Raw genomic sequence first — 13,213 nt, forward strand, 5'->3', positions numbered from 1 at the left:
ATAGATAGATAGATAGATAGATAGATAGATAGATAGATAGATAGATAAAAGGTATTGTGGAAGCAGAGGCAGGTGGATCTCTGTGAGTCCAAGGCCAGCCTCTACAAGGCAAGTTCCAGGCCAGCCAGGGTTGCATAGTAAGAAAGCAAACAGCTTTCTCAGCTGGTATTTCCTGGGTTTCTTGCAACCTCAAGAGGCCAAATTGAGTGACTGACACCAGACTGTCTGTGTTTGTATAGTTCCATGATGCTCACACAACAATACTTTATCTAACAATGAAGTTCTCAGAAACTGCCACCATTAGGACACGTCACACATGACCATATTCAAAAGAGACCCCCAAGGTTTGGCTGTTTAAAAGATACATGAAAGAGGCTGAACTCAAGTAAGTAGGCAAGGGAACATCCAGGAAGGAAACCGTAACACTGGGATGTAGCCTGTGGCCTCTGAGAGGTAGCTGGGTGCAGAGTTCTGTCAATGTTAGATAGGTTTAGCAGGAGGATTGAGCCCTTTTAACTGGTGGATGAAAAGGGTAGGACCCATCACACACCATTTAGAGAAGCTGAAAAAAGTTTCTTCAAAACTTTCAAGTACATGGGTTTAATGTGAGTAGGTTGTCTTGCTTACCATACACAAGGCCCTGGGTTCAGTCCCAGCACAACAAAAACATTACAATAAAAGGAAACAAAATAAAAGCTATTTATAACAGCTGGACATGGTGGTATATGCCTCAGCACTCAGGGAGACAGAGGCAGGCCGTGTCTGTGAGTTCGAAGTAAGCCTGCTCTACAAAGAGGGTCCAGGACAGCCAAGGCTACACAGAGAAAACTCTGTCTCAAAAAAACAAAACAAAACAAAACAAAAAAGCCATTTATAATATTTACTTTTAGAGTAAAGAAAAGGGCAGAGATTTAGGAACTTTTTCTTTCTTTTTCTTTCTATTTCTATATGGAAAAATTGAAGTACCACAGCCCCGGCAGCCTCTCTCACCCACTCACTCAGCAGGTGCTAACTAAAGGCCTGCTTGCAGTGGAGGTGGACATCTTTGTTTTTGCTAGCTACTGAAACAGTCACCACTACATTTTCAGTCTGTATTAGAAGATGACTCTCCTCATCAGGCTTTTCTCATCGGCTTCTCTTTCACTCTTCTCTCCTAATATCTCAGGCATGAGTTCATTCAATAATTGGGGAAAGATTGGGGGGGGAATGTGAGGATCTGTATAATTGTATTGATGAAACTGGAAACGCAGCCTTTTGTTTCTCTGCACAAAATAGCTTAAGAACACAGTGCTAAACCCTATACTTTCAAAAGAAGAAGTAGATTGTCCACCCCCACACAGCCTTGGAAACAGCTCCCACCAAAGTGGGAGTGGAGAGGAGGTGAGCTAATTTCTCTCTGAGTAAAAGGTGCCTGGGTGCTTGCCTTCTCTCACACAAAGCTACTACTAACCTCTTTCTCTCTCTCTCTCTCTATCTCTCTCTCTCTCTCTCTCTCTCTCTCTTGCTGTGTGAGTGTGTGTGCACCTTGTGTCCTGCAAGGGGTTCTGAGTGGTAGCCAGGAAATACAAGTGTGGTCGGTCCCTTTCCTACAGAACCTGACAATCCAGCATAATGAAACCACTGGGTAACAATTCAAGGCAACATCTGATTAAGTACTGAATGAGTGATCCCCACGATACATACCGGAAAATAGCACAGACGCAGAAAATGGAGCGAAACTCCTCAGAGGGGGAGTGGTGAGACAGATAGATGCTCCAGTAGAAGAGGAGACGAAGAAAGCCAGGCAAAGACTGTAGTACCCTGAGATCAAACTTAAAGGGAACTGCAAACAGCTTCCTTTGTCAGGGAGAGGCTGGTCTGGCTGACAGGAACAAAGGTGTGTTTTGATTTTAAACACATTTAAAGGCAAGTTAATGATGGACCTCTGTCAGAAAGAGGGAGCTAATAAAAAGAATGTACCAGTAGAAAATGGGAACTCACCAAGGGAACTGATTTTTGCAACAGTGATTTCGAATTTATTGCAAGGATACAGATCTGAGCAATCAAGATTGTGGCAGTAGCTGTAGGACTATATACTGAAGGAACTTGTACAATTTGTTTCCTGGTAGAATATAAGGAAAAAAAAAAAGAAAACTAGAAGAAGCCTACATGATTTAAAAATGTGCTGGGAATGCTCCTTGAAAAGGATGATGGAGTCATGAGTCTGTGTCCATGGCTTAAAAACCCAGAAAAAATATGCAGGTGGGGAGGGACCTTGGAAGTGGTTGCTGAAGCAGTTTCTGAGTTGTCACAAGAAGTTGAGAGATGGACATCCTCTGAGAGAAGTCACTAGGACAAGGGCACAGTGAAATGTGGCAGCATGGTCCAGGAATGGAGAATAATTAAAAGAAAAATTCAGCAAAAAAGTAATGCAAACTATAGTCCCAATTGCTCAGTTGCTGGGGGGAGAAGGGGAGAATGGGACTGCTTGACCACAGGAATCCAAAGGCAGACAAGGCAGCATTGGTAGACCTTTTATCCTCTCTCAAATAAGTAAATATAAATAAGACCCACTAATTATTCAACAAAGCGAGCAAACCCATTAAGTAAAGATGGATGACCAATGATGCATGAGTAAAATCATCGAAACTGAATTGATTGTCAAAGCTACATAATTTTTTAAAGAATGAAAAAAGATAAACTATCAATTCAATACTATCTAAGATTATAAAAAACATCACAGAAGAGAATTTGCATGACTCATAAATATATGCAGAAATGCTGTGGCCCTCCTAGACCAGGGTCCAGGATTCTGCCATGATGCATATTTGGGGTCACTCCTGGCAAGATCATGTGAGACCTGGGACTGGTCACTTAATTTCATTTCTATGATATATAAAGTAGAAACAACAGCAACAGACATGCTGTGAAATGATGGTGAGTGAGTCCATCTATGTATACTGCTTAGCTTGTGGAGGGCACCATAAAAGTACTGCATAACCCTGGGCCATCATTACTAACGGGAAAACAAATGGAGGCAACAATGAGACATAATTTCTCACAGGTTCTCAGAAAATTGAAAGCAGGACAGTATTGAGTGTTGACAAGAATTTTGGTGGAATGGTAATCTTATAAAAACTTCCATTGAAATCTGAAGCAGTAAATCCTTTTTTTGGGCAAGGATGATATAGGTTATAAAGTTGAATAGCATATTTTATGGCCTAACAGTTCTACCTAGGAGTACCTCCGGAAAAAAATCCTGCATACTGGTGCAACAAAACTCACCTAAAAATGTTAAAAATAATTATGTATTAAAAATATATGCGATATATAGCCGTATACACACACATACATTCTTCGTGTCTGTGTGTATTTGTGTGTGTGTGTGTACGTCACACATGTACAAATGTCAGTGAAGGCCAGAAAAGGCCATTGGATCCTCTGAAACTGAAGTTACAAGTAGTTGTGAGCCTCTAGGCACAGGTCCTAGGAACTGAACTCAATGCTGGTCCTCTGAAAGAACAGCAGGGACTTTTAACTACTGAGTCATCTCTGGCTACATTTCATTGATGTTAATAATAACACATTGAGAAAAATAAAAATATGTTTAAGTAGGTGAATATATCACAAAGATAAATTAATATATTTAATAATACATTAACAGTACACTAATGCTTAACAATTAAAGAAATGAAAGTGTGGCCAGAGATGCCCCCTGGAGATAGTGTGAGGTCTACATGTGGACATCAGCACGCTTTAAACCATAGAGATGGATGGTAATGTCTGACTTGCGGAGACAAGAAGACAACAGAACAAAGGATGTGGATTGAAGGAAACTTCCATTTTCTCTGTAACTTTTTAATTTTCAAAAAAAAATGAGTACTACAAAGATGACAAGATGCTAATAATTGTTGATTTTTGGATGGTGAAGATAGGCTTTCAAGTTGTATTGTTTTTGGTAATTTTCTGTATTTTTAAAATTGAAAAAACAAATTAGTGTTCCTTGAGCAGATGTTCTGGGTATCATCTAAAGTGTTTCATGAAAGAGGAGGTAGGGACAGAGAATGCTAAAACAAAGGCTGAGAACGGAGACTTTCAAACAGTGAAGAATGGAAGCCACCAGGGCACCCAGAGGGCTCGGCACTGGGGCTCTTTTCATCTCAATAGCCATTCTTTCCATCCCCTCTGATCCTTCCAAGAGCCCAGAGTCTTTTAGAGAGGAAAGGTAGGGGCCATTGGTTCAAGAGCTACTGCTTTGCTATAACCCAGCTAATTATGATTAGCTTCAGCTGTCTACTTGACACAAACCTAGAGTCACCTAGGAAGAAGGAGCCTCAACTGAAGAATTGCCCAAACCTGGCTGCCCCGTGGTCCTGTCCATAAGACATGTCTCTAAATGCTGATTGATATAGGAGGGCCAAGCCTACTGTGGGCGGTGTTATCTCTAGGCAGGTGGTCTAGGGCTGTATAAAAAAGGTAGCTGAGCAAACCAGAAGGAGCAAACCAGTAAGCAACATTCCTTCATGGTCTCTGCTTCAGTTCCTGCCTCCAGGTACTTTGCTGTAAGATAAATAAGCCATTTCCTACCAAATTTGCTCTGTGTCAGTGATTTATTTAAGCCACAAAAAGCAAGCTAGGATACCTGAGGGACAGACTGAACAGGCACGATCAATGTTTGAAAGGGACCCAGAGAAACAGATCTCCCTAGCACCATCAGGATTTGAGTGGGATCACATGCCAGCCCACACACTCAAGCCCCTGAGTATGTACAGGCTTGAGAAACCCTCCATTCCCAGGGATTTACTTCTGCCCCCCCACCCCCCAGGAATCGCTTGCAGAGTCCCTGAGAGCTCAGATAGCTGGAGGAGTCTGTGTGCAGGCCAGGCTTACTCCAGCCACCCACAAGGAGAGCTGGCAGCCTTCCCCGGAATGGGGGCTGCAAAGCAGATGCAGCCTTCTCATTAAGTGACTTGCATATGGAATGAAGACACCTTCCCCCTCCCGAGCAGGCTCCCAGGGCTCATGCTCACATGCCGCTGGAGCTGCCAGCTTCCCCAGTTCCCTCTCACACAGAGCCAGTGCAGCCAAGGCATCAAGGCCTTGCAGGGGAGGACACCATGAGTGCTAAGAGCAGGAGCCAGAGCCAAGCAGGGGGAGATGTTTGCTGAGCCAGAGCTTGCAGGGTCGCTGTCGGATGTGAAGAGAACAGTCACAGACAAGGGGCCTCATTATTTCGCTTTCACTGCTCAGTGATCTCTGCTTCCAGCTAGAATCCTCCAGGGACACAGACCCTAGCTGGCAGGAGCAGGGAGGAGGTCTGGGCACTAGAAGATTGCCACTCAGCTCAGGGGCCCTACAGTTGTCTCTTTTCTTCCTTCCTTTGCCTTAATGGCTGTGTGAAAGCAGACTTTGCTCATAGGGGAAACACAAAGCTCCCCTCCATCCTTCTCTTGCCTCCTCTTAGGACAAGACAGGGACCTGTAAAGGGCTCAAGTACTAAATTAGAAATAATTAACTAAATAAGATGGCCCCATCATCAACTAATATTGAACAAAAGCATAATAATTAGCCTCAAAAGAAAAAAAAATGAATGTGCACTAAAATAAAAAAAAGCTTCTTTTCTAACTTTTGTAAATTTGCAATTTTTTGGAGGCTATCAAAGCTGAATTTTCTTTCCATTTTGGCGTTGTTGTTTTGCATATGGCCTCCGCACAGTCTGGGTCTGCATTAACCAAGTCATCCTGACATGGATATGCACGCTTGCACATGTGTACTCTCTCTCTCACACACACATACACACTCAGAGAGAGAAAGAGAGAGAGAGAGAGAGAGAGAGAGAAAGAGAGACTAAAGTCTCTTTCTGTGGTTGTGCTCTTCCACTGTTTCCTTCCAAACACAGCTCCTGAGAGAGAGCCTTCTCTAATAAGCCCCATAGCACCAAGAATTTTATGATGTCAGGATCCCAGTCCTCTTTTCTAATATTCTAATCTTTTAAGTACAGACTTAGGTCTTCTCAGTTTTGTTGTGATTTTTTTGTTTATTTGCAGGGGTTTTTAGAATAAAGTTTATAAAGCTTTTAAAAACAGAAATGTGACTATATCGCAAAGGCCGGTGTCGGGTGTTGATGTGACGTGATTTCTGCCCAGTGCTCTGAATGTCAAAGTGAAGATATTCAATGAAGCAGGGGTAAACGGCGGGAGTAACTATGACTCTCTTAAGGTAGCCAAATGTTTCATCGTCTAATTAATGAGGTGCATGAGTGGATGAATGAGATCCCCACTGTCCCTACCCACTATCCAGCAAAACCACAGCCAAGGGAACAGGCTTGGAGGAATAAGCGGGGAAAGAAGAACCTTGAGCTTGTCGCTAGTCTAGCACAGTGAAGAGACATGAGAGGTGTAGAGTAAGTGAGAGGTCCCCAGCGACTCCCTCTCGTTCCACTCGAGGGGTCAGGGTGGGGTCCGGCAGCCTCGAAAGAAGAGGTGGAACCACCCCAAAATGTCCCTTGCCCAGAAGAAAGATGGGGTTGCTCAAAAGAAGGCAAGCTTCCTCAGAGCTCAGGAACTCGCTGCTGAGAGCTAAAGCAATTTTCTATGAAGATTTTTTTTTCTCATAAAGACAATAAACTTATTGGTCATGCAAAAAAAGAAAAGATAAGAAAAAGAAAATGTGAATATAAAAAAAGTCATTGAACAAGTTTAGTGAGATAGCAGACATTTCTATAATTTAAGTCCCCAAAGCAGGGAAAGATGCTAAAACGGAATTAGAAACAAAACAGATTATTGGAGGAAACACCCGTGAGGAAAACCAGGGTGCTTGTGGAGACCCTCTGGCAGCAGGAGGGATGACACAAAGCACCTGAAACAGAGGTTTCTTCTCCCTGCACTGGAAATCAGGGCTTAGTCCTCAGCACACTGCTCTCTCCACACTGGATATGCCCGACTTCATCCTAGAAGTTGATAAATGAAGAAATAAAGGAACTTAAAGAAGTGGATGTGCTGAATTGCACAAATTATCATTAATGGAGACTAGGAGACCCAGAAGCAGCTCTGAGGACACATGTGAGTAAGGCTAGAGAAAGGCACTGGATTCACATCAGCAAGTTCAGAGAGGCCTTCCTCTGTAGGTCAAAGCCAAGGGTAGGAAGCATAATGACAGTCCTGAGCTGGACAGTTTCCACTGGATGGTGGAGCCCAGACAACATAGGCCAGGTGGCCCTGCTTAATTGCCACAATTCATTAAGACTTCAAGGGTCAGAGAGCCAGCCAAGGAACTTGCACTAACAGGGGATCATGAAGATGGTTAAGGGATTATCGTGAGCCCAGGGACAAAACTGATGAACCACCACAGGATGCTACTTAACATTCTGAGAAGCAGCTACAAGGCAAGAAGGAAGGGGCATTCCAACTCACAAAACCCTGCTCAGCTGTCCATGCTGGGCCAGTTTCAGCCCCAACCCCACTGAGTGATGAATTGGCTGCAGTATTATGGAGACATTATGATTTCCAAGTCCTTTCCCAAAGGATCTGTCCACTGGTGAAAGAGAAATGCTCATATAGTTTGAGGACTGATGGTTACATGATCCAAATTGATTCTGAAATTCAGAAACTCAAAGCATGACCATGCTTGTCAACTGGAACTGTGTGAAACTAGGTGGCAACTGGAGTAACTGATAAAACTGTGGCTTGTGGGCAGCTTCGCTGGATCCACAAGATTCAGCCAAAAACAATTACCCGATCCCTAAAACATGCTCAGTGTAGATAAGCTTGAAATTTGGGTGAAACCTAACATTGGGTGAAACCTTATATTAAGTGATATCACTTGAGTTCCCCGACTAGAAGTCATAAAGTTCACACAGAAAGATTATGGAGGAATACAAGAAGGAAAAGAAAGTGCTGGAGAAGTATTGTACCTGGATGCAGATCTGATTCTTGAGAAGAGAGATAACAGAAGAAGGGAAGAAAAAGCACAGATTATTTTTGAGATCCTAAGAGAATCCAACATGGCAAACAAGATGACTTTGAACCAAAGTCACATGTCTGAGGAGTAAGGCAACCTCTAGGGACAGCCCTGCCTTGGTTTGTATGCTATACTCACTCATAGGCTAGGAGCAGCCATTGAAAGGATTATCTGAGACAAGAGTAGCCATGGACCTCTAAGTCCAGTAGCTGAGACTGACAGTCCCTCACCATTCTTGCCCGACACTGAGACCTGTGAAGGCCACTGCCGTGCCACCAGTGGTCCTCACATATTGTCTTAAAGTGCAGGAGCCTGCCTCTCCTCTCTGAATGAAGTGTCTACAGCCAACCTCTGCATTTATGTATCTGGGTTTTACTTTCACACGTTTGAAACTCAAAATTTCTGAGAACATTTATCTAGTACTTCCTTAGTGCCAAGTCACGTGCTGTGCACACAAAATGAAAGAAAAAAAACTTAAGTACATGATCATGTGGAGTTTGCAGTCTAGTCAAGGGAAACAAAAAGAGAGCAAAGGGCATTAAATTTCTTTGTCAGTGTCATCAAAGGAGAAAGTGTCTATCATACGTGGTTAGTAAGGAGATACAGAGGGAAGGCTCTCTCAGGGAGAATGGTGCATTGAGGTGATATCTAGAGGAATGAAAAGAATCCACAGTTAGCAGGTCAGCACAGGTGCTTGAGGGTCAGGGCACAGCAAAACTGAACACATTGGGGCTCCCAGTGTCAGAAGGACAGCAGCAAGTGATAAAACTGACCTCAAGCTAAATTATTTCTGCCTCACTAAGGGCCAGGACCTTCTCCCATGTCCTATGAGAAATAACTAGTAGTGTCAGTAAGGCCACGCCACTATCAGACTTGCATTCTTAGGACTAAAACACTGACATCATTGCAGAAGATGGTTACCCAAGAAGACGACTTGTTTAGACAGGCATTTCTGGTGGTCCAGGATGCAAGACTGAGGGACTGCTGATTGTGGCATACCTGGCAGCAGAAACAGAGATTCATTGGCAGATAAAATATAGATGTGGGTTGCACCGGAATGCATTTTAGCTGTGATAGCTATAGATGGTAACAAACAGAAGTAGGAGCAGACAGTGATGAAGTCAGTTTGCAACATACTGAATCTGAATGGCTTTTGTCTCACCAAATTGGAGTCAATTAGCTCTGCAACTAGAATTTTTAAAAAACGGGAACCTTTCCAAAGGTTCCATTCAGAATAAATATCTGAATGTTTATTATGTTCCAAGTACAGCATGAAGTATTCAAGGGAGTGAGGTGAATGGGACCATTTAGTAACTATGTAAGAAGTGTTCTTACCTGAGAGAAGTGCTGGGAAACCTTTTAGAAGATACCACATTCCAGTCAAAGGAAAAGCAGTCAGACAGAGAAATGGACAATCAATAGCATGTTATAGGCTAAAATAAAAACAGTATTTGTGGGTTCCCCAGTAAGGGGACCAATGGCTGTCTCTGCCATGAACTCTGTTTCCCGCTCTTCTATCACTTTCCCCCTGGCAAGGCGGCCTTGCCAGGCCACAGAGGAAGAGGATACAGGAAGTCCTGAAGAGGCTTGATAGTCTGGGATCAGTTGGTATGAGAGGAGGGCTCCCTGTTTCTGAGGGCTAAGGAACAGGATAGGGGGTAAGAGGGAGGGAGAATGGGACTGGGAGGAGACAAGGGAGGGGGCTACGATCAGGATGTAGGGTGAATAAGTTAATTTTAGAAAACAGTATTCAAGAGAACTGACAGAAGACATGTGAACCCCTGGAGCACCCTTATACGTACTATTATTTGCAGAGTGAGATATTTTAAAGTTGGCATTGAGGAGGAGGGACCAGGCAGGTCAGACATCTTCCTGTCCAGATTCTTGGTACCCTAGATGGAAGAATTAATAGACAGGTGCATAGCAGATCAGCGAGCAAAAGGTTTATTTAGAAGAGGAAGCTATTCAGATAACAGGTAGATGTGAGGGTTGGACATATTAAAACTATTTGCACTTGGTGTTAACTTAAGAGTCATGCAATTCTGCTCCCAATAGGGAAGTGGTCATATGCATTGTACATTGTAGAGACCATGGGCATCTCACTTTAAACTATTACCACTGCAGCTGAGTGACCTAGTGAAAATCATACGGTTGGTTAGCTGCTGGGGCTTTAAGGCACTGTCCATGTTCTCTGTTTTGTGGCTAGTGGTGATTTGAGAGTAGAAGAGCCCTCCTTTTGGTTTGGACAAGAGGAATGGGAAGTGAGTCTAATTAAGAAACAAGGGGGCTGGAGAGATGGCTTTAGTGAGAGGGAGAGGGCATTAACCACTGTTGCTGATCCTGACTCCCTGCCTAGTACCTAGTGACCATTCCTCAGTGTGTGAGACAGGGAGGTATCTCTGTCTCAGGAGCCTCTTCTTCTCTCCTGCTACCACATCCCGACCTCTGTGGCCATTCCTACTCATGTTCTACCTGGTGTAGTCCTCAGGTAGAAACTTGAGTTCTGCAGAGTTGCTTCCCCAGTAGGGCAATGTGATCTGGGATACCAGGAAATAGTATCCAGAGCCCAGGGAACACGTTGATAAGAGAGAAGTATATCACTGGGCAGCAGAGTCACAGTCCTCCAGGGCAGGGGGTTTCCTGGGAGAGTCCACAACTACCAATGAAATCCAAGAACAGTCATGACAAAGGATAAACATACCATATGCAGCCCCTGTAGTTCAGCAGCGCTTCTCACACCATTTCCATTTCAGAAGAAAGTGAGCCTCAAGAGGACACAAGAATGATTCCAACCTTTAGAAAATTGGAGGCTTCTGCTTTTAAATCTCAGGCTTTCTCATGATTTCAAGAGAAGTAAAGAGAGAGAGAGAGGCCTCTTAAGTCAGAGAGGGTACAACACTTAGGTAAATATCTCCTGGGGTCTGTTCCCTTCTCAGTAAACTAGAAGTATTAATAGTACCAAATCTTTAAGGTGACTGCAAAGTAGTGATTTTTTTTTTGCTTGTTTATTTGTTTTTGTTTCGAAGAGGGGTCTCACAATGTACCTCAGGTTGGCACCAAACTCACTAGCCTAAAGTGTCTCGAACTCAATCAACTTCCACCTCCACTTCCTGAATGCTGAGGTTGCAGGTGTTCACAACCATACCCAACTCGGATTACAAATGTCTTGAAGTTTAATAGAAAAAAATAGACCCCACAGAAAAGCCTGGCACTTAGCAAGTAATCAATAAATAAGCTTTAACATCCAGGGATGTGATCACATCTACAGAGCCCAAGTAACAGAGCTTAGTGGTGCAAGCTCTAACCTAGTGGGGTCAGAGCTGGCCTGGTCCACGTGGTGAGACCCTGTCTCAAAGGAAGTAATAATAATGAAGACTGGAGATGCAGCTCAGAGGTCGAGTGCTTTCTTAGCCATGAAAAGCCCTCAAAACCACAGGTTCCCAGGATTCACCCCAGAAATACTTATGAAACTGAATCAGTGGGACTTAGGGGATCTACATTTTCGCAGAGGTCTCTGAGGCATTAAATGACACATTTCAGGTGAATAAATATTGTGCATCTTCAAACACAGTGCAGGAGAATGAGTTTAAAGAAGTTACTTTTACCAGGAAACACACATTATTCTTACCAGGACTTACATGAGGTAGGATCATCTCCCATGCCAATTCCTTTTTCTTCAATGTCAATAGCGATTAAAGACAGAATGAAGGAGACCACAAAGCAAAGTGAGCCAACTGTGTTGGCCACCCTCTTCCCTTTTTTGTTCATCCCACAGTGTCGATATGCTCTGAAGGTGGAGTTTGGGCTGCAGTTCTATGCACAGCTCAGGCAGAGTCCTAGCCATGATGAGAGCCTTTTATGCTGGGCCGAAGCTGCTCTCGGCTTTCATCCCCTTGCATCTAGTGTGAGACTGTGGAAGAGAAGGGATGAGTTCCTGCTGAACAGGATTTTGTGAGGGCAATCACACCTATCACACCTACTTGTAGTCTAAAAGAAGGTAGGCTGGCTTGCAGCAAAGAAAATAAGAGAATCTGAGGACATGTCGCCCCAGTAGCAGCCACAGGCTATGTGCCCTTTACAGAGAGCATCAGATCTCAAGCAAGAAAAGGAAGGATGCAAAACTCATTTACAAACCAAATGTTTGTGAATACAGATTACGTAAAGAGAGTTTTCTCCCTGGAGAAGCTTTTTGTAGAGAAGAAGGGAATGTGGACAATAATATTGATCCAATAGTAACTGGGACTGTTGTTTTCAAAAAAAAATTATGAAAATCTGCCAGCTACTGTTACAAAGAACCCAACCCAAGTGGTGTGCTCAAGTGAGAGAGAGGGGAGGGTAGGGATTAGATCATCCCATGGCTTGGATAGGTCCTGTGAAAAGTTGTTTAGCATGCTGGGAGTTTGCTTCCCAGTGTGTTGTTGGAGTGAAGCCTTAGAGGATGCCATCTAATGGGGGATGGCTAGGTAACTCACTGGAGGGATGGGGATTACCACTTCCAGAAGGGACTGATGTTATGCGAGCTTATAAAGCAGGTTTTTACAAAGCAAAGCTATTCTATGAGATTGGCTTTTTCTACACCTAGCCCTCTCCCTCTTCTCCTTTGTGTGTGACACAGAGTATCACTCATATGCCAAACAGATAAGCCCATTTTATCTAGGACTTTCAGTCTCAAAAGCACAGTTAATCAGACTTCATTTCTTTATAATGTGTCAAGTTTCAGGATTTGTGTTACAACAACATTGCATAGACTAATAAAAGGACCGTAGGGTGAAACTGGCATGCATATTTCCCTCTACATCTCATGAGCCAGCACCATACAAAAGCAGAAAGGAGACATCAAGAGACTCTCATCCAATGTAAGAGCCAACAGTTTCTGTCCCTCACAGGAAAAGGTAAAATAAAAGAAACTATGAAGATATCATCTAAGATGCCTCATGAGTAGCATCTCTCTAATGCCTCTCTCTAATTACCCCAAACCTCAGAAATACTACTTTTTAAAAGTTATTAAAACTTTATTATAAAAAGAACATACACATGGAACTCAAACAGATACAGAATCTATGCATCTCAACAAACAGTTAGATATGCAGTTGGAATACTCATTTTGAAGCTATGGAGCTTCACATTGGAGTTTACACTTTCACTAATACATATCTTTACCAGAAAAATGAAACATCCATGACAGAGGTACAATTAGAAAAGCATCTAGCTTTCTATCATCTAGCTTTCTATCCTCGTTCATGACTCACGTGTCCACTTGTATTCCGTCTTCCTC

At 43.2% G+C, this 13,213-nt stretch overlaps 1 pseudogene; it reads left to right on the plus strand.

Annotated features, from left to right (window-relative positions):
* The window catches only part of LOC129672050 (ADP-ribosylation factor-like protein 4A), a 143,186-nt pseudogene that overhangs the window by 6,529 nt on the left and 123,444 nt on the right, over positions 1 to 13,213 (plus strand).

The sequence above is a fragment of the Psammomys obesus genome, unplaced genomic scaffold (genome assembly GCF_907164565.1).
Source record: "Psammomys obesus unplaced genomic scaffold, mPsaObe1.curated_primary_1811, whole genome shotgun sequence".
Classification (NCBI taxonomy): domain Eukaryota; kingdom Metazoa; phylum Chordata; class Mammalia; order Rodentia; family Muridae; genus Psammomys; species Psammomys obesus.